This window comes from Parasteatoda tepidariorum, chromosome 4 (assembly GCF_982258835.1).
Source record: "Parasteatoda tepidariorum strain Cologne lab strain chromosome 4, Ptep-v5.0, whole genome shotgun sequence".
Taxonomy (NCBI): domain Eukaryota; kingdom Metazoa; phylum Arthropoda; class Arachnida; order Araneae; family Theridiidae; genus Parasteatoda; species Parasteatoda tepidariorum.
Window position 1 is genome coordinate 57,083,823 of NC_141758.1, and position 15,578 is coordinate 57,099,400.

Consider the following 15,578-nt stretch of genomic DNA (forward strand, 5'->3'; position numbering starts at 1 on the left):
GTGAGGATGATGTACGGTCCATCTCTCTTTGGCATGAACTTTGCCGACTTCGATTTTGCAGCATTGCTCTTAGGATGCAAAGTAACCCATACTTTATCACCAGGTGCGTACTGTGGTGATTTTTGACGCTTTTGATCTGCATAGGTCTTTCTCTGATCTTGTTTGGATTCAACTCTATCTCGGATGTCATTAGAGATATTGGCTAATCTTTTTAGGTAGGGAGTGATCTCGGGCACGAAATTATCGTTGTTGACGATGGCACGAAAATCACTCGTAACGTCATCTATGGTTCTCATTTCTCGTCCAAACATGAGAAATGATGCTGTTTCGCCAGTTGTTTCACACTTTGCACTGTTCATGGCGAATCTAATCATCGGAAGTTTTTCAGCCCAGGAAGTGTGATCTTGTCCCACAAGGATTGCAAGACGTGGCTTCAGGTCGCGATTTTTGCGCTCTACAGGATTCGCCTGTGGGTGATATACTGGTGTGAGGTTCTGATCTATTTTCAAAAGGAAACACAATTGCTGCATGACAGCAGAGACGAACTGAGTTCCGTTATCACTTATTATTCTTCGAGGAATCCCATAACGAAGAAAGATCTCTTCCACAAGAACAGTGGCGCATTCTTTAGCAGTGGCTGTAGTGAGAGAAAATAATTCTACCCACTTAGTTGAACAATCTTCCACTATAAAAACCCAGGATTTACCCTCTTTAGTTGTGGGTAAAGGTCCAAAGAGATCTATTGCCAAGGTTTCAAATCGTTGGCTGTATATTGGTGTCTGCAGAAGTCCACAAGGTTTTTGATTACTGGCTTTGTATCTGGCACATTCAACACAGCTCTTAACATAGTCAGCTATGAAGGATCTCATACCAGTCCAATAATATCGTTGATTTATTCTATTTAATGTTCCCTCTACTCCGTAGTGTCCAGCACTTGGAGCGTCATGATGTAATTTTAAAATTTGCGCTCTTTCATGTAAGGGTACTACCAACTGTGCTTCTTCAGCATCTGAAGCAGGAGAATATCGGAATAATACGCCTTGATTCATTATATATCCTCTTTGTGTCCAATTGGAATAGTCTACTCCTTTTTCTGGATCTTCAAAACATGTAATTATTTTCTTAAGCTCTTCATCTTTCATTTGCTCCTCTCTTATTTCTTTAGGTGTTTTCTTAGGGAAGTCTACGGAAATAGTGGAAGCTTCGCAGAATACTTCATCACTTTGACATATGGGTCTTGAAAGCATGTCTGCCACATAGTTCGATTTCCCGGGGAGGTATTCTATCTTAAGATTGAACTCTTGCAGCTGCAGGGCCCATCTCGCCAGTCTTCCAGATGGAGATTTTAAACTCATGAGCCACTTGAGAGGTTGATGATCGGATGAAATGATGACTTCGGTACCTTCCACGTATCCTCGGAATTTCTGATGTGCCCAAATGACAGCAAGGGCCTCACGCTCTGTTGTCGAGTAATTCCTTTCCGCAGAACTCAGCAATCTGCTTGCGTATTCTACAGGATGTTCTTGAGTTTCGTGTTTTTGCAAAAGGACAGCACCCAAAGCGTAGTTACTAGCGTCTGTCCGTATGAGGAATGGTTTAGTTTCATCCGCTTGCTTTAGAATTGGAGGAGAAATCAAGCTTTGTTTCAGTTCTTCAAATGCTTTTTGCTGTTCAACACCCCATTCTCAAGAGGCATTTTTCTTTGTCAAATTGGTAAGTGGTCTGGCAATTTCGGAAAAACCAGGAATAAATTTTCGATACCATGAACATGTTTGTATAAACGACTGAACTTGTTTCACGTTTCTTGGAGAAGGCATGGAGGTGATGGCATTTACTTTATCTGGGTCTGTTTCAATTCCCTCAGCTGTTATCCAAAGTCCAAGATACTTTACTTTAGAACATGCAAATTTACATTTCTTTCTGTTTGCACTAAGTCGAAATTTGTCAAGACGGTCAAAGACATCTTTCAGATCTTGGATATGTTGTTCAAAGGTAGGTGACAACACAAACAGATCATCTAGGTAAACCAGCAGTTTTACTGAAGGAAGTCCATTGCGGAAACGATCCATCAGGCGTTGGAACGTTGCTACAGCGTTTCGTAAACCAAAAGGCATTCTTTTGAATCGGAAAGTGCCAGAAGAACAGATAAATGCTGTTTTATCTCTGTCAGCTGGGTTAACTTCTACCTGATGATAGCTAGCTGTTAAGTCAATGGTTGACATATATTTACATGTCTTTGCATCATGCCATAAATCATCCATTCTGGGTAATGGGTATGTATCGGGTAAAGTTTTCTCATTTAGTTTTCGATAGTCCACGCAGAGTCTATAACCGTTCGGTTTAGGAACTAAAACCACGGGTGCGGCGTAAGGCGACTCGCACTCTTCAATTATATCTTTCTCTAGCAAATCATTGATTTGTCTCTTCAACTCTTCTTTCTTAGAAGGAGGTAATCTGTACGGGGGAACAGATACAGGAGGATGATCACCAGTATTGATGTAATGTTTTGCGTATGGAGTAGCATCTCCCCCTGGTTCGAAGATTCCTTCATACTGTTTCAACAGGGTGTTGAGTTTGTTTTTTTCTTCACTTGACAGTTGTTGACCTTCTTCCTCTCTCAGTTGACAAGTATTGGATTCAGCACATAGCGTATTCTTGATATCACACAAATTGGCTTCCTCAGCAAAATTAAATTTTCGTCGGGGAAAATCGTTGAAAAACCATCTGCGACTTTTTAGATCAAGGACGATACCAGCATCTTGAAGGAAATCTGTACCAAGGAGAGTACGATTTTCTTTAGCATGGGGTAATGCAATTAAGTTTGTTTTAAAGACTCTTCCTTCAAGTCCTATATCTACCAAAGTAGTGAAGGCTTCCACTTGTCGTTTCTCACCGTCAGCAAGTGTCATAGTGAGTTGGGTCTCTTGAAAGTATGCACCTTCTTGTTTGAGAATTTGATACAACCGTTCTCCAGCAATACAATGGCTTGCTCCACTGTCAGCACATGCAGTACCCAAGAGTCCATTTACTGTTATATTCAATATAGCTAGTTGTGATGATTCGTCTACACATGACTGGAAGAGGACGTTTCCAACACTGGGAGAAGAGTTTGTGCTAGATGGATTGCATTTAGGACAGCGAGATTTGATAATGCCAGGTTCACCACATCCATAGCACCTTCTACCAGTTCTGCTCTCTTCAAATCTGTCATTGTTTACTTTATGATGTTGATCATCATACATAAAATCATTTCTTCGCGGAATTCTTTCATAATTAGAAAAGTCCTGCTTGTTATGACTTTGAACTCCAGTATCTCGCCTATTTTCTTGTCTGAAAGAATGCATGTTATATTTCTGGTCATATTGTACCCTGGGACTACGCGAATACTTGTTTTGGTTATAAAGTCTTTGTGATTCTGTTTGTTTCAAATTTAGCTTCTTTTCTGTATTTGCTTTCTGCAAATCTTTTTTGTTCATACGAAGATTTTCATACGCATCCATTTTCTCAATTAAATCTTCAGGCGTTTTCCATTCACACCAGACATCTAAGAAGTGCTCTTTAGCTTCTGGAGGAATTCTTTTCTTCATTTGATCGACGATCATCAAGTTTTTTAATTCATCAAAAGTTTTAATGTCTAATTCCATTAACCAATTTTCGAAAAAAGTTTGGAGTTCAAAATGAAAATCTTTCCAAGTTTTCTCAGGTGTTTTTCTGTGAGTGGCATACAACTGTCGAAGCTTTTCTGCACTTAGCTTAAATCTTTTCAGAAGCATTTCTTTGACATAGTCAAAATCTTGGGCTTTATCTTCTGCTTCTCTTGCGATGAGTTGAGCAATATCGTTTGGCAGGACACCAAGTAAATAAGCTACCCAATTCTCTTTGTCTACTTTTAAAAATTTCAATTGGCGTTGAAATAAGTTGAGATATAAAACCATATCGTCCTCTTTCGGATTGAATTCAGGTAATAATTTCTTTAACTGTAAGTTGACAAGACAAGTACTAGTTAAACCAGATGATGGTAGTATGGATTTTTGGGCTTCAATTTGCAAACGTAATTTTTCTAGCTCAAAATTCTGTTCTTGTTCCTTTTCTTTCAATATTCGATTTTGTTCTTCCTCTTTTTCTCTATTTAATTTTTCGCTTCTTTCGCTTGGACTCTGTCATCAATAATATTTTGTAGCACATTGAGGCAAAATTCTTCATCGTATGCTTCATTTTCTGTGATTAGTTTCTTAATTTGAATGACTTTAGCATCGGGGGGAACCTTGAGACCCATTTCTTCAGCTAATACACATAAATCGACCTTTTTTCCCTTTCCTAAAAATGTCATTGTAGCAGATTGTGAAAGCACCACTTAATAGATATTGTTTAATACCCCCAATAGTCTTAAAATTTCACTGATAATGAAATGTCACTTATTATTTAATATAAAATGTTTCTAATTATAGATACCCTATCACACAATATTACTTGAGATAATTTGAACCAGTTAATATAATCTATTCAAACAACCAATGGAAAATAAAAATATACGATGTATTAATTATAGAGCAAGTAGTGGTAATGTAAATTATAACTATCAATACATCAAAAAAAAATTCCCATATAAAACACGAATATTGTAAATAAATCAATATTTTGAACAATAAACATTATTCTGTATAAACACTATACAGACATTTTACTTTTATTTTTCTGGATAAAATTCTATTAAACCAAGATAATAAAAAAATTTCCCAAAATACACTACTCTTCATTTATCAAAATTATCCACCTTTGTTACTTAAGTGTATTCAATATAGAAACATATATATAAAACACATAGCAATAGAAAAAAAAATTCTTCCCTTTTCTTTTTTTAAAAAAAAGTAGTAACAAATAGAAATTGTAATAATAAAACTATACTATAAGTTACATGAATGAATTAAAAAGAAGCAACATATTCTTAAATTTCATTTCCTCTTTCTTAGTTTCGAATATTTTCTTTTAAATAACAAGTTTTATTTTAACCTTAGCTAAATCCAATTTATATCTGTAATTGAGATCAATGAAAATAAAACAAAATACAATATAACAACAACTAAAACATAAGTTCTTGATAATCATTAGCATAAGTTTCAGTTTCGGTTTACAAACACTCTCATTTTACCATGAAAAGAAATTCGTCTGTGGTTTTGGCGCCACAGAAAGCAATAAAGAAAGAATCTTGTCTGATTCACAGACGCGCAAGTATTAATCGAAAGTGATATTCATAAAATAATATTCAAATAGATGAATAATTTTAAACACACTTCTTAAATGAGAAAAAAAAATCAATGCTTAAATATTTTAGAATGCAGTTTGTTTAACTTTTGCACAATATATATTCATTTTGAAACATAAAAAGATAGCTAACTCTCATAATATATTTCTCTATCTACCAGATTCTTAGTTTATAAAAATTATTTTTAGAATGAATGATTCAAAATATTTATAATATATTTAAACTTCACACACAGAATTACTATACAACATAATCTTTTCACTAAGTTTCAAATCAATGGATAGCAAATATTAATATTTTACTCTAGTAATCGTTACTACTAGAGTGCCTAGAGTAAAAGAGTGTGGACAAGGGAGAAACGATTCCTGATTGGTGGAAAGAAAAACTTTACCGCCGGAGGCGAGAGTGGAAAATTTGCCATTGGAATTACACGGAGTGAAAATTATCTGACTCAAAAAATTTATGTTCTGTATAGGACTGGGCTATAAATCGATATATCGCGACATATCGATTTAACGCCTATATCGGCAAACCGATACAGCAACTTTCATTCCAAGCGATGCATCAGAAATCTGATTTAAGCAGTCGAGTGAAGAAGACGATATAACGATATAGCGATATAGCGATACACGCAAGGACTTTCTCTTACGTTCCGATGCCAACTCGCGCTGTGGAAGACGATATTGTTTCGTTATGTTGAGACGGCCTTGACTGATGGTAGAATCAGAATCACTTTTGAGACCTTATATCGTTATATCACATGTTCGTTTTCGCACCTTCGCGATTTGAAATCGTTTCTTGTAGATTATTTTCAATGGGATTAACTGCGTGATCGCCGTCGTAACCTTGTTCTGAACGCAATCTATTATTGAAAAGAATTTATAAAGAAAAGTTTCTTCATTAATTAGGTAAGTTTTTTATTTATTTTCTGACAAAACTTTTTTTATATTTTTAAATGTGAAAATTATCGGAAATCTAATTTAAGGCATCCATAAGGAATTAAATTACAAAGTAAATAAATTTGTTAGGTTATTTTTTTACTTTCTTTTAATTTATTAAAAACCTTTCGGATAAAACTTCTAATAATTTAATGGGCTTCTATTACTGATTTTTAAATTTATAAATCTTGAGTTGTTTTTATTTTTAGAAATAAAGTTAAAACAAAACTTATTTTTTGGACATAAGTCAATAAACTTTATTTGTTCAAAAGAATTTGAAAAGTTTGCGAATTTTATTCATTTTTTTTTATCAATTACTACTTCGTTTTATTAGAGAGTAAAATCATTATTTTTTTTTAATTTTCGTTTTACATTATTAGTTAATTAGCTAAATATATTACCGAATATCACAATTCTTTTGTTTTTATTTTTAAGAATTTAATTAAGAAACTTTGCCTTACTTTGTTTTTTGTTCATAATTCGGTCATTATTTAATTTAATTTAATTATTTATATGAAATAATAATAAAAATAGTGTTTAAGAAGCATTTTTTTTCTAAAATTTATTTAGCTCTTTGTTTTAAGCATACAAATAATTTTTTAACGAACTTATTTTTTAAATTTTGTTCCTATGCTGTTAGGTAAATATATTGATAAATTTCACTTTTATTTATTTTTTTTATTTTTAAACTAAGAAATCTTTTGTTATTTGCGTGATCATTTTTAGAAAATATAACAAAACTTGTGTTTACTTCTTCATTAAGAATTTGAACATTACGATCGAACTTAATAATTCTGTAATTATTTACGCATAATAGTACAAGCAAATATTAATTTGTTAAAAAAAGTTTCTTTTTTTAAAAAAAAAAAAACTATTTTTAACACTTTGTTTTAAATGTATAATGAATTTCTTAACAAACTTTTTTTTTAATTTTTTAAATTTTCTTTCAATAATTTCAGCTAGATATCTTTATAAAATTCCCTTTTTATTTTTAAACTGAGAAATCTTTCAGAGAACGAAAATTTTAAGAAATTATTACAAATCTTATGTTTACTTTTTAGTTTAAAATTCGAACATTTTTAATTTTAAACTTCGGCTTTTAGTCAATCTAACTTTTATTTTAATTAAAATATATTTTGAAATTTTAAAATCAGCTTTTGTTTAATAACAATATTTTTTTTCATTAAGGGTGTTTTAGGGGTTAACTTAAATTAAGACTGCTTATACCTTATAAACGATAAAGAAGTGCAAATATTTCATTCTGTATCTACACACATTTTTTCAATAAATATTTTAAGTAAGATTTGTACATCTTAGTCAATTTATTTAATATCTTTCTTTAGCAAAACATATATATTTTCAAATTTATAAATTGATTTAAATCAATATGCGTATGAAGTCTTGATAGAAATCTGACTTTCTGTGCCTTAAAGTAAATGAAATTCAAAAATACTATATCGCGATACATCGCTATATCGCGATGCAAAACTGACGATATATCACGATATATAATTTCTAATATCGCCCAGTCCTAGTTCTGTATTAATAAATGCATGCAATAAGTTTATTACTTACTTTTTTTCAATAAGAAACTTCACAGTTACAGTAAATGTTAAAATTTTGGCTGAAAATTTGAATAGTTGTTAGTTATTCGAATTTATCCTTATTATCACTTACTTGCGTGCATATAAAGTTATGTTTATCTCATTGTAAAGAGAACAAGGTGATGAAATAACTAATGGTTAGATAAGAATAAATGTATTTACTTTTAATACACATAATTTCTATCTAAATTACTTATTTTAATGTTAAGATTTGAGTATCTTTTTATCAAAACTTCAGAAGTGCAGAGTTTGGCGATATTACTTTGACATGTTGGCGCGTTACAATGTTACAATGCGCGTTACAAAGTAGCATTTGTTTACTTTTCGTTACCAACTGTATAAAATGCTAGTTTGTTTTAAATTTCAACTAATTATGGAAATTTTTGTTTACAATTTGTTGAAATAAACAATACCTTTTCAGGTGAATATGCGATAATTTTTTCCTGAAAAAGTAATAAATAATAATAAATTATATAATTTGTTTTATTAATTATTATTTCTGATGTAAATGGCATAATCATTATTAATTTTTATATTTTATTTAAGGCATTTATTAAAAGCTGAAGTCCTTTCATAAGTCTTTTTTTTTTCCTTAACGTTAATTTTTTAACAATTTCAGATGCTAGACAATGTTTCTTAAAAAATCTGTAATATCATGTGCTTTCCAATCTTAAAGTTTATATTATTGATACTTTAGTATATACTCTTAGAATAACAGAACCTTCAGAATAACACCAAATGAGCGAGTGGCGCCAATTTCGGTGTATCATCTGGTAACCCCCTTAGACAAAAATATGACGGCAGCGCATGCGCTCTTGGATATTGTCATCACTCTTTTCAATACAGGCACTCTAGTTACTAAAAAATTGTACTTATCAATGTTGAGCGGGAAAGGGTTTTCCCGGTTTTCCTCGTCTAGCTGGGGTAAGCTGGGAAAACGGAAATACTGAATCAAAATTCAGGAAATCGAGGTACGGGATGACCTCATTAAATTCCACAATTTGAACAGGATGTTCACGAACTTTCTGAAAAAAAAATTTGAGCCAGCAAGGAACCGTTAGTTCGGCCACGAGTTGGGCGTCATTTTTGTAGGGGAAGTCTTGGTTTATTTGTATTTCTACCAATTCACATAAATAATGAAAGACTAGAAATTATCTAACTCTAAATATTTATTGAAAAGGACAAAACACATAAAAATAAAACAAGGATAAAAAAATACAAGAATTTGGAAGAGGGGGTTTTGGGCTCGAAGTAAACGTCCGTACTTAACGGCGGTTCCTGGCAGACTGTCTTAGTTCACCGCCAGAGGCGCTGTAGTGGGGGAAAGAGGAGAGTTCGCTACAATTTGACAATAAAATTCAGTATCATCTTCTTACATGTCATATTCTGCTGGTATTTCAGTATTTCTTTTTCTCTTTAAAAGATAGAACAAGTTTATGTTACATTGGAAATAAGATAATTTTCAATTTTCTATAGGTTCAAAGTATATTAAAAACGAAAAATAGGTAATGGTTGTAAATAAGTTTTTGCTAATTTGGTTGGCTATAGTAATGGAGATAAACTATCCTGTTCAGTTCTTGCTAAATAGCCATCTAGGTCCTTAAGAAGTTAAACATGTGGCAGCAAAACTAAGAAGATGTATTTTATTATGTTTATATTCACCACAACTACGGCTGGGCTATAAATCGATGTATCGAGACATATCGATTTAACGCATTTATCGACAAGACGATACAGCGACTTTCATTCCAGGCGATGCATTAGAAATCTGATATAAGCCGTCGAGGAAAGACAACGAGCGCAAAACGATATAGCGATATAAGACACGCAAGGATATAAGAATACGATATAAGACTCTTCTCTTACGTTCCGATGTCGACTCGCGCTGTGGAAGACGATGCTCGTTTCGTTATGTTGAAATGGCCTTGATTGGTGAGTTGTAAAATCAGAGTTTTGAGAACATATATCGTAATATCGCATGTTCGTTTTCGCACCTCTTAGTTTTTCTTTGTCGCGACTTGATATCGTTTCTTGTAGATAATTTTCATTAGGACTAACTTCGTGATCGCCGATGTTACCTTGTTCTGAAGGCAATCTATTATTGAAAAGAATATATAAAGAAGAGTTTCTTTATTAATTAGATACGTTTTTTTTAGCAAAATTTTTTTATTATTTTTAAATGTGAAAATTATCGGAAATCTAATTTTAGGCGCCCATAAAGAATTAAATTTGTTAGGTTATTTTTTTAATTTATTAAAACCTTTTTAGCTAAAACTTCTAATAATTTAATGGGTTTTTATTACTGATTTTAAATTTATAAATCTTGTTTTTTTTATTTTTAGAAATAAAGTTAAAACAAAACTTATTTTTTGTCATTTGGATTTGGACATAAATCAACTTTGTTTATTCAGAAAAATTTGAAAGGTTTGCGTATTTTATTCATTTTTTTAAATCATTTAGCATTTCGTTTTCTTTGAGAGTATAATAATTTTTTTTAAAAATACTCTTTTCATATTATTTGTTAATTAGCCAAATGTATTATCGAATATCACAATTCTTCTGTTTTTATTTTTAAGAAATTAAACCTTACTTTGTTTTTCATTCATAATTCAATTTAATTTATTTATTTATCTGAAATAATAATAATAAAAAATAATGTTTTAAAAGCGTTTTTTTTTTCTAAAATTTATTTAGCACTTTGTTTTAAACATACAAATAATTTTTAACTAACTTATTTTTTAAATTTTCCCTCTATACTGTTAGGTAAATATATTGATAAATTTCAATTTTATTAATTTTTTTATTATTTATTTTTTTATTATTTATTTTTAAATGACGAAATCTTTCGTTTATTTGCGTGATCATTTTTAGAAAATGCAATAAAACTTGCATTTACTTTTTCATTTAGAAATTGAACCTTACGATCGAACTTAATAATTATGTAATTATTTATGCATAATAGTACAAGAAAATATTAATTTATGAAAAAAGATTTAAAAAAAAGTTTTTAACACTTTGTTTCAAGCGTATCATGAATTTCTAAGCAAACATTTCAATAAATTCTTTAAGTAAGATTTGTACATTGTAGTCAATTTATTTAATATCTTTCTTAAGCAAAACATATATGTCTTCAAATTTATAAATTGATTTAAATCAATTTGAGTATGGAGTTTTGATAGAAATCTGACTTTCTGTGCCTTACAAGTAAATGATGTTCAAAAATACTATATCGTGATACATCGCTATATCGTGATGTAAAACTGACGACGCATCACGATATATAATTTCTAATATTGCCCAGTCCTAACCACAACATTCAATATTTAATTTCAAAAACTTGTAAATTCGTGGTAACGAAATGTGTGGTTTTTCAAATTTTAATTTTAACTTTATAATTACGATACTAATGCTACTGTTTTCTTAATTTATTAAGGACAATATAAGTCCTGTTAAAATATTAAGATACAGACTACTACAAGCATAAAAACTTAATTTTTCTAAATGAAATTTCAAATTTAAGAAAATAAATAAAAAGAGTTTCAAATCTTTGAAAAAATTAAAATTCGCCAAAAATTGACGTCTACGTCCTGAAGGTTCTAGTAAATTGCAGAGTAAATTTTACTTAGAGTTTTTCGTTGAGTTTTGCCGTTGTAGATTATTTAGAGATTGGCAAGTTTTTATTGGAGTTTTACTAATTTTAATTGAATTTAATTTTAGTAGAGAAAATAATGTTCCACTGCTCATACATTCTAAAAGAAAAAATAGTGGCACTATATAAAAATGGAAAATCCATCACAGAAATTGGTTGGGTATTGAATATGTCGTATTAGACAGCTAGAACTTGGCATTTGAGGCAAATAAATTGTATTTTTAAGTTGAAAATTCGTAATTTAAAGGTATATGTTTCGAAATAAATTCCTTATTACTTAAGTGTATTAAATTGTAATCAGCATCTGATTTTATTTTTAAATTTTTCATGTATTGTTGCAAAAAAAAAAATTAGCTTCTCAAAACTATTTGCATTATTAACTCTTTAAACGAACCCTCTATTTTTTTGTAAATTTATGTTAAACTACATTTCAGATTTTTTTGTAAAATAAAAGTTCATGGAGCCTATTATTTTTTATAGTTTGCCTAAAAGTAATTTGGTTTTTAAGACCTTTGATGAGTTGTAAAATTTTACCTATAGTAAAGTATTGACCATTCAGTACTTAGAAAAAACCGGATTAAAATTATGAATAATTTATAAACAAACGGATAAATATCCAAATATGCAAAAAAAAAATTTTTTGATTCAGAGAAAGTACATTTCTGTGTCCGATTTCGAAACTTAATAGTTAGCACTAAATAATTTTCATATATGAGGTCGCCCTCAGGAACCATTAAGATTGACACTTAGTATGTGAAAATCAGATCATTAGAATGAAAGTTATTGAGGGTGGTTATGAGGGAAAGTTATTATTATTATTTTTTTTGGTCCACTGTACAATGCTAACATGAATTCGCAGATATACAATTGTTAATAGTTTTAGTAGTTCCTGTACTTAAGTGAAAAAAACAAATATTTCTTCAAAATGTGTTTTCTTTCTCACAAAAGAGAGAATAAAATTGTCTAAATATAGAAATTCGTTAAGTTGTAGCAAAATACGAGGATTTTCTTTTGAGAAACAGTAGAGTACGATGGGAGTAGTGAGGTAAGAGATTTTTCTATATTCCTCTCACACATCGAATATGCTATCAAATTAAGAGTAATTGTCTCTAATACTGGAAGTAGATTAATATCGTACTTGAGAGCTATGAAGACTTCGTAGTTCATTTTGTTATTTACTTTGTTTCATGAAATTTCTTCAATATTAATAATTTTTCTCCCTATTAATTTCAATAAAATTTTAAAATCACAAAAATTTCGGGACATCTATTGAAATGTTTAATAATTAAGAATACTTTCTTTATTTTATTTTTTTAAAGGAAATTAAGGATTACTTTGAGCCCTGATTATGTACTACTATAAAGCAGTTACATGTTTTGGTGCATGAAATGTTGTTATAATTTAATTTTCATAGTGTATTTCAATTATGATTACTTTTATAAAACTTAATTTACTTAGTTATGAAGTTAAGCTTTTAAGTATATTTAGAAAAATTCAATTTATGTTTAAAAGTAGTATTCCTCTTCATTTTATAAATTTTTCTTTAGTAAACACAAAGAGAAAAAAAAAAGGAAGAGAGAGAAAGACTAAGTCAGTAGAAAAATCATTTATTTATTATAAAATGAAAACAATTTAGACATACATTTTGATTAAAAATACCACAGCTACCTACATTATAAGAAAAATCCAGTACATTTTACAAATTAAATTTTTAGTCTATGAACAAAATGTAAAATTCTTCTTTTACAGGAGATCTTTAAAAGCAGTTAAGATAAATAAAATACCAAAAGTAATACTTTTCGATGTGAGTGACAGTCATACATTTCATTCATAATTCTAAATATTTATTAGGCACCTATTTAACTTTTGAAAGTTTTAGATTACAAGATATAAATATGATAGGCATGCTACAAAAATTTGAAAACAAAATGACAAAAATTTGACAACAGTTTAGAACAATCATGTTTGAAATTACAAAAGTGCTGGTATTTCTTTTTAATGTTAAGACACTTTAGGTAATAAAATGAAACAAAACATTCTAAAATACTATTTATATTGCAATACCAGAGCCATTATAGGGGTAGAGGAAAACAGAGCCATAGGACTAGATCTCAATGATTTTACACTGAGATCAGGGTTGTTCAATAATTATCAGGGTAAACCCGAAAAAAAAATTGCTTTTTATAACAAATCAACTCTAGTTATTTAGTTTATAATAGAATAATATTTATATTTCCATCACTTCTATATTCTGCGCTTTAAAATTTTTTAATTAACTTTTTTAAAAACATTTATTATTAGAAGAGAGAGATAATGTACTAAGGTGTTGAGTCAATCAATCACAATATGAAAAAAGGGATGATATAAAAAAAATGCTACTATATACTTTATTAACTCAAATTTACCCAAGTACAATTAACTATATCATTAAAACAAATTAAAATGTTCAAAACATTATTTTAATCAACATTACTTTCAAGTAGTCAAAATGTATACTAATCCAATCAGCTTTCTTCATAACATTCATTTGGGTCACCGAGAAATATCTATTTCTGTACTGAGGGACCAAAACTGGATTTTCAACAAGACTGACCTGGCAGTCGTAACAATACTCAGGTCAGAACTGTGAAAAATTCAGTCAATGCAGGAGCCTTATTTCCACATGTAACTGATGATAACAACCTAAACAAAACTAAAAGCATTGCAACTGAATATACATAACACGAAGCACAATTTGTGTTACAATACAACTTGTGCTTTTCAATATTATTCTAAATTTTAAAAATATCACTTATAGTAGTAATGTTATCATAGCAACATCAAACAAATAATAAAATATGTAAACAGAGAACTTTAACACATGTAAACTAATTTTTAAAACCAACAATATAATAAAATGGGAATCAATATTTTTATTTTAATACCATTTAAGCATATTCATACAAAAAAAAGTTGATAATTTTAATGGGTATTTTAAAATCACGGTGCAAAATATTATTAATTTAACCTTTACCTCATGCGAAATTTAAAAGTGGTTTCCTTCCAACCTTGTTTTATTACAGTTATAACTTATTTGTCACTCCTTTTTCCTTTCAAATAACATTCAAAAAAATTCAATACACAGAAGTAATTTAACAAATTACACATAACTCCCACTTCAGACAGTATACAGGAACACTGAGGTTGTTGAAGGAGCTTTAAAATAATGTGTTTTATGAGTTGATGATAAGAAAGTCAACCTATAACAAAACAACACATCATTACATTACAATTGTTACATATTTGTGCTTCCTATCAACCATCAAATTTTTATTCTAGTCTTTTCATATTATTCCAAACTATAATATCAATTTTCAAAATGTCACTTATAGTAATGTTTAATAAGCAGAATCTCACAAATAATAAGAAATGTAAACTATATATAATATATTAAATCTAATTTACCCTAGTACTATTAACTACATCATTAAAACAAATTAAAATGTATACTAATCCAATCAGTTTTCTTCATAACATTCATTTGGTTCACCTAGATTTCTATTTCTGTAGGTACTGAAGGATCAAAACTGGATTTTCAACAAGACTGACCTGGTAGTCGTGACAATACTCAGGTCAGAACTGTGAGAAATTCAGTAAATGCAGGAGCCTTATTTCCACATGTAACTGATGATGATAACAACCTAGAACTAAACTAGAAGCATTGCAACTGAATATACAAATCACGAAGCACAATTTGTGTTACAATACAACTTGTGCTTTTCAATATTATTCTAAATTTTAAAAAAATCATTTATAGTAGTAATGTAATCATAGAAGCATCAAACAAATAATAAAATATGCAAACAGAGAACTTTAACACATGTAAACTAATTTTTAAAACCAACAATGTAATAAAATGTGAATCAATAGTTTTATTTTAATACCACTAAAGCATATTCATACAAGAAAAGTTGATAATTTTAATGAGTACCTTAAAATCACGGTGCAAAATATTATTAATTTAACCTTTTACTCATAAGAAACAAAAGAGTGGTTTCCATCCAACCTTGTTTTATTACAGTTATAACTTATTTGTCATTCATATTTCCCTTCAAATAATATTCAATACACACACACACAAAAAT